The sequence below is a fragment of the Oncorhynchus kisutch genome, linkage group LG5 (genome assembly GCF_002021735.2).
Source record: "Oncorhynchus kisutch isolate 150728-3 linkage group LG5, Okis_V2, whole genome shotgun sequence".
NCBI classification, from domain to species: Eukaryota; Metazoa; Chordata; class Actinopteri; order Salmoniformes; family Salmonidae; genus Oncorhynchus; species Oncorhynchus kisutch.
In genome coordinates this window covers 54,180,289-54,187,509 of record NC_034178.2, presented here as the reverse complement: position 1 = coordinate 54,187,509, position 7,221 = coordinate 54,180,289, and the positions used below count along the sequence as shown (strand labels likewise).

Genomic DNA, 7,221 nt, shown 5'->3' with positions numbered 1-7,221 from the left:
GAATTATATGCGTTACAGCCGGATAAGTCAACAGATGTGGTGGGCCTGGCACAGCTCCTGATGTACAGTATGTCCGTTACGTTTATGGGGGGTCAATTAAAGAACACATCCTCTTCTGCAAACCACTGAAAACCAGGACAACATGAGATTTGAAAAGTACTGGACAGCTTTGTGACATCAAATGGACTTTGGTGGTCAACATGTGTTGGTAGCTATACTGATGGTGCAAAAGTCATGACAAGGAGACATAGTGGAGTGGTAACAAGCAGTTGCAAGCAGTTGCTCCCAACACCACTTGGGTACAGTGCAGCATCCACCGAGAGGCTCTTGCTGCCAAGGGGATGCCTGACAGATTGAAATACATTTTAGACATGACAGTGAAAATGGTTAACTTTGTTAAAACTTCTTATGGCTGGGTGCAGTATTCAGTAGCTTGGATGAATAAGGTGCCCAGAGTAAACTGCCTGTTACTCAGGCCCAGTTGCTAATATATGCATTAGTAGATATGGATATTCTGTAAATTGTCCAGTCATTTCAATTATTCTTCTTTCACAGGCATGATCACATCACGTACTAATGTATTTCCTATTGTATATATTTTTATATCCCCCTTAATCATCATGTCAGATCATGTCAGATACAAAGTATTGAATGCAAGTGTCATCCCTTCAGAGAAGCTCCTGGGATCAAGAGATGTGGACAAGAGTCCGTACAAGTTTGGGCACACTAAGGTAGAGCAATGGACAGCAGTATCACTTTTCCCACAAAAACCACAAACATTGAGCTCAATTGAAAAAAATTGTAGCTCTGTATTTTCTATAAATATAATAAAGATCAATATTCCTATAGGTGTTTTCAAAGCTGGTCTTCTGGGTACTCTGGAGGAGATGCGAGATGAGAAACTGGTTACTCTGGTGACCATGACTCAGGTTCTCTGCAGAGGTTACGTCATGAGGAAAGAGTTTGTCAAGATGATGGCGAGACGGTAGCTACACTACTTTACAGAGCAGTGGGAACTCAAAGTGGTGCACATTTTAGTGTTTGCCCTAGTACTACACACCCGATTCCACGTATCAAATGTTTGATGATGAGGTAATTAATGGATTCAGGTGTGTAGTGCTAGGGCAAAAACCATAATGTGCAGCCCTTTGGGTCCCCAGGACCATCATTCAGAAACACTGTTATAGAGTATGTTATATTGAGCCAGTGAAGAGAATCCCCCAAAACTATTTTTTAAATGATTATTATTAACAGAGAAGCAATTTACTCCATTCAATACAACATCTGCTCATTTATGAACGTAAATCACTGGCCATGGATGAAGCTGTACTTCAAGATCAAGCCTCTTTTAAAATCAGCAGAAGCTGAAAAAGAGATGGTCGCAATGAAGGAAAACTTTGAGAAAATGAAGGAGGATCTGTCAAAGGCCTTGGCCAAGATAAAAGGACTAGAGGAGAAAATGGTTTCTCTGCTGCAGGAAAAATAATGACCTGCAGCTACAGATAGCATCTGTAAGTTAACAAATTGCTTGTTTAATACAATTATTTTTGATGTCATTTAATTTGCCTTTGATTTTCAGTGTTGTTTAATTTATATTTTATCTGCTGTAGGAAGAGAATACTCTCTCTGAAGCTGAGGAAAGATGTGAGGGACTCATCAAGAGTAAGATCCAGATGGAAGCCAAACTCAAAGAGATTACTGAGAGGTTGGAGGATGAGGAGGAGATCAATGCTGAGCTGACTGCCAAAAAGAGAAAATTGGAGGATGAGTGCTCTGAGCTAAAGAAAGACATTGATGACTTGGAGCTCACCTTGGCCAAAGTGGAGAAAGAGAAACATGCCACTGAAAATAAGGTTGACCTTTTATGACGAGGTTGTGAAGTTGTACATTAATTTTAAATGTAAAAGACAAAGCATTGATGATTTTATATGAAATAATTCAATTTAGGTTAAAAACCTGACAGAGGAGATGTCTTCTCAATATGAGTGCATTATCAAGTTAACCAAGGAGAAGAAAGCCCTCGAAGAGGGACACCAGCAGGTCCTTAATGATCTCCAGGCAGAGGAAGACAAAGTCAACACTCTGACCAAGGCCAAGACCAAACTTGAACAGCAAGTGGATGATGTGAATAAGAGATGTGACAACCAAGGTCATACATAGCCCTCTTAAAACAGCTTCATGTTATCATCCAAGGAAATAAAATAAATGTACTGTTTACTTAATATTGTGAAACTGTTCTTGTGTGGTCTAGTTGGAGGGTACCCTGGAGCAAGAAAAGAAGGTCCGCATGGACCTTGAGAGAGCCAAGAGGAAGCTTGAAGGAGATCTGAAACTGGCCCTGGTGTCCTTGATGGACCTGAAGAATGACAAGCAGCAGTCTGATGAGAAGATCAAGAAGTACATTTAAAATCTAAGCAGTTGTTGAACCATTCTCTAGAAGGGATCGGCTGATATATATTTTAATATATACTTTTTTATCCAAAACAGGAAAGACTTTGAGACAAGCCAACTTCTCAGCAAAATTGAAGATGAGCAGGCATTTGGTGCTCAGCTTCAGAAGAATATCAAAGAACTCCAGGTGATCTGTCAGTTCAATATGCCACAACGAATAAGATTAATAACATAGATACATTATGGAGCCCTATTTAAATATGTCATGTTTTAAGCAAATAAACATTTAAATCCATTGTATATTTCAGGCCCGTATTGAGGAGCTGGAGGAGGAGATTGAAGCTGAACGTGCTGCTCGTGCCAAGGTTGAGAAGCAGAGGTCTGATCTCTCTAGGGAACTTGAGGAGATCAGTGAGAGACTTGAAGAGGCTGGTGGTGCAACATCTGTTCAGATTGAGATGAGCAAGAAGCGTGAGGCTGAGTTCCAGAAGCTGCGTCGTGATCTTGAAGAGTCCACACTGCAGCATGAGGCCACCGCTGCTGCTCTCCGTAAGAAGCAGGCCGACACTGTGGCAGAACTGGGAGAGCAAATCGACAACCTCCAGCGTGTCAAACAGAAGTTGGAGAAGGAGAAGAGTGAATACAAAATGGAGATTGTTGACCTCTCCAGCAATATGGAAGCTATCACCAAAGCAAAGGTGGGAGATGATGTGGTTGCCAGAATATTTAAAAAAAATAGCCTGGTGAAAATAATGAAAAATAACCTGTTAAACGTTCTTGATAGGGTAATCTAGAAAGAATGTGCTGAACCCTTGAAGATCAACTGAGTGAATTAAAGATCAAGAATGATGAGCATGTCCACCAACTTAATGACATAAATGTTCAGAGAGCAAGGCTTCTGCCTGAGAATGGTGAGTTTAAAAGGGAAGGTTAGTATTTCTGTTTGTTTTCCATAATACCAATAAACCTAACTTCCAAATTTCTGTCTCAATCAGGTGAACTTGGTCGTCAAATGGAGGAGAAAGAATATCTTGTTTCACAGCTGACCAGGGCTAAGCAGGCTTACACACAGCAGATTGAGGAACTCAAGAGGCATATTGAAGAGGAAGTGAAGGTCAACTGCCATCTTCTACTATACTGCCTCTTTGTGATTCATATAAATGTTCAATTTTGATGAAGTGCTTAATTTTAACTTTTGTTTTGTTACTGCAAGAACCTGCAGCGTATGGGGAAATTAAAATAAATCACTCTCTTTTTAACAATGCACCATCTATGCTCTGGTATGTGTGGATACAAATCCACAATGTTATTAATTTCCCTCCCTTTTTCATTTCAATAGAGGAGATCTCTGGCCTGACTGAACTGGTTGGTGAGTCTGGAAAGAGCATCCATAAACTGGATAAGGCAAAGAAGACTGGAGAATGAGAAGGCAGAAATCCCGGCTGCACTAGAAGAAGCAGAGGTGTACACCACAATAGTTTTTATCTCAACAAAGTGATCATGATAATATACATGTCATTCCTACATCACTACATTATTTAATGGTTTGGTTATTGTTCAATTCTATAGGGCACACTGGCACATGAGGAATCCAAGATTCTTCGTATACAGCTGGAGCTCAACCAGATCAAAGGGGAAGTTGACAGGAAGCTGGCGGAGAAGGATGAGGAGATAGAGCAGATCAAGAGGAACAGCCAGAGGGTGATGGACTCCATGCAGAGCACTCTGGACTCTGAGATCAGGGGTAGGAATGATGCTATGAGAGTCAAGAAAAAGATGGAGGGAGACCTCAATGAGATGGAGAATCAGCTGAGCCATGCCAACCGTCAGGCTGCTGAAGCTCAGAAACAGCTGAGGAATGTCCAGGGAGCATTCAAGTTATACATTTTATTTTTGTATTGAGTCCCAAATGGATTGTTCTTTCTCTTTAGATGTTGTTAGAATACATTTTCCAATAATCCTCAGGATGCCCAACTGCAACTTGACGATGCCGTCCACGTCGCAGATGACATGAAGGAGCAGGTATCTATGGTAGAGCGCAGGAATAACCTAATGATGGCTGAAATTGAAGAACTGAGGGCTGCCCTGGAAGAGACAGAGTGGCCGCAAAGTGGCGGAGCAGGAGCTGGTTGATGCCAGCGAGCGTGTAGGACTGCTGCACTCTCAGGTACATATAAAATATTAACTTTCTCTCGGTTACAAATGGGGTGAGGTACAATCATGTTTTGCAATGTGATTAAATGCCCCCAATTCATACAGAATACCAGCCTCATCAACACTAAGAAGAAGCTGGAGGTTGACCTTACTCAGGTCCAAGATGAAATGGAAGACACCGTCCAGGAGGCAAGAAATGCAGAGGAGAAGGCCAAGAAGGCTATTACTGATGTGAGTTTCATGTTCTGGCTTTTGTATATAATGCCAATATCTTACAATTTGATAAGTAAAAATAGTTTAATTGTTCATACATCATCAGTAACTATCATATCATTTACCTTTTACAACTACTGCAGAAGTGTTCATATAATCAATGTACACAACATATTATTCCAGGCTGCCATGATGGCAGAGGAGCTGAAGAAGGAGTAGGACACCAGCAGTCACCTGGAGAGGATGAAGAAGAACCCGGAGGTCACAGTCAAGGACCTGGCACACTGCCTGGATGAGGCTGAGAACCTGGCCATGAAGGGAGGAAAGAAACAACTCCAGAAACTGGAGGCTAGGGTATGTACTATACATTACAGCATATACAGGTGTAGAGCAAGCTACATTGTATATGAGACCTTAACTGAGAAAAGTAAGGTAAGGTCCAAGAACTGGAGGGTGAATTTGATGATGATCAGAGACGTGGAGCTGAAGCCATTAAAGGTATTCACAAATATGAAAGAAGAGTCAAGGAGCTCACCTACCAGGTATAACCATGATTCATTGATTATAAAAAGACAAGATATTGTGTACTGCAGTGGAGTATTTGACAGGACATTTCCAACTCTTGTAAATTCTACTGACTGAAGAGGACAAGAAAAATGTGAGCAGGCTGCAGGATCTAGTGGACTAGCTTCAGTGAAAATGAAGGCCTACAAGAGAGCGGCTGAGGAAGCTCAAATCAAATCAAATCAAATCACCTGTGAGTATGAGTATCATATTCCTTTACAGATTTTTTAGTATTGGGGACATAGTTAACAAATATTTTACCATCAAATCAATCAGTACATTGTGGTACTTATTTCAAATGATTAACTTATTACTATTACTTACTATGTGTTAGTTACTTGCACCTACTTGTTTCAAAGAATCATCAATAAATCAAATTGTTTTATTAGGTAAAACAAATATAACAGAGAAAGCTGTTACAATTACTAAGTCATAAAGCAGGCTAAAATAAAGTAAAGTAGTGGTCCTGTGTGGCTCAGTTTGTAGAGCATGGCGCTTGCAAAGCAAAGGGTCATGGGTTTTAACCTGCTGGGGCCACTCATATGTAAAATGTATGCACAAGTGACTGTAAACTCCTTTGGATTACAGCGTCTGCTCAGTACTGTATATAAGCCTGGTAAATAATGATGGTTATGGGAAAATATGTTTTTCATAATCTTATCTAAGGTGCAACTTGAAGTAAAAAATAAGTAGAATACAAAATGGGATAGGTAACACAAACCAAATGATAAGAAACCTGAATAAAGGCAAACATACAGTACAAGAATCAAGTTTACTTCGACCCTCTACCTTGTAGTCTGTTTCTGTTGTACTTTTGGTATGATCCTTCTTTATTTATAAGATGATGATGATAACATAAACAATTTATAAGACATTTGAACTTCTGCATGTTTTCCCCAAACTTGCAGTATAATTGTTGAATGTTGTATTTTTGTGATCCAAACAGGAGGAGCAGGCCAACACTCACCTGACCAGGTTCAGGAAGGTGCAGCATGAGCTGGAGGAAGCTCAGGAGCGTGCTGACATCTCCGAGTCCCAGGTCAACAAGCTTAGAGCCATTAGCCGTGAAATTGGCAGCAAGGTACAATTCATTTGAAATGCCATTTTAAAGAAATCATGACAAAAAAATTGAATCACACAAAACAATGCATTTCTTGCTTAATCTCATTGTGCCAGTTCCATAATAGATTTTCAGGAGAAGATAGATAATACATTGCCATATAGAGCAAATGGTTAATATAACATTTCTCAAAATCCCATTATGGTAAAGGATAAGAGACAATTAAAAATATATATTATTTTCCAGGGGAATGCGGCTGAAGAGTGAGAGACAAAGTCCAGATGAGACAAAGTATCAAAAGGTCATACAATATGATTTTTGGTGAAATGTTCTCATGAAGCAAAAATTTCTCTGCAAAACCCTATCAATTGTTTTCATAATTTATCTGTGAAATGAATTGTGTCATCACTGATTAAACCACTATCAAATGCCAGATGATGTAGTGTTTTAGTCACTTAGCAGACACTCTTTATCCAGAGCGATTAGGGTTAAGTGCCTTGCTCAAGGGCACATCAACAGATTTGTTCACCTAGTTGGCTCAGGGGGTTGAACCAGTGACCTTTTGGTTACTGGTCCAACGCTCTAAGCCGCTTGGCTACCTGCCACCATAAACAGCTACATTAGTCAGGGCATTATCACTGTTTCAGCTGCTGCATTCAAATGTAATGGATAAAACTGTAGCTATTATTGTTTTGCTGTAGAGTATTTGACTTATTATAATTTAGCTCCACTTGCATTTGAATTATTATTATTATTGAATTTTTTACTCCATATAGAAACATTTACATAACAACAACAACTTATAGACGCACACAAACAATGACTACATCTCATCAGCC

At 39.9% G+C, this 7,221-nt stretch overlaps 1 pseudogene; it reads left to right on the top strand.

Annotated features, from left to right (window-relative positions):
• The first annotated feature begins 620 nt into the window (after nucleotides 1-620).
• On the top strand, nucleotides 621-6,649 carry LOC109891600 (myosin heavy chain, fast skeletal muscle-like; annotated as a pseudogene).
• The last annotated feature ends 572 nt before the right edge of the window (nucleotides 6,650-7,221 follow it).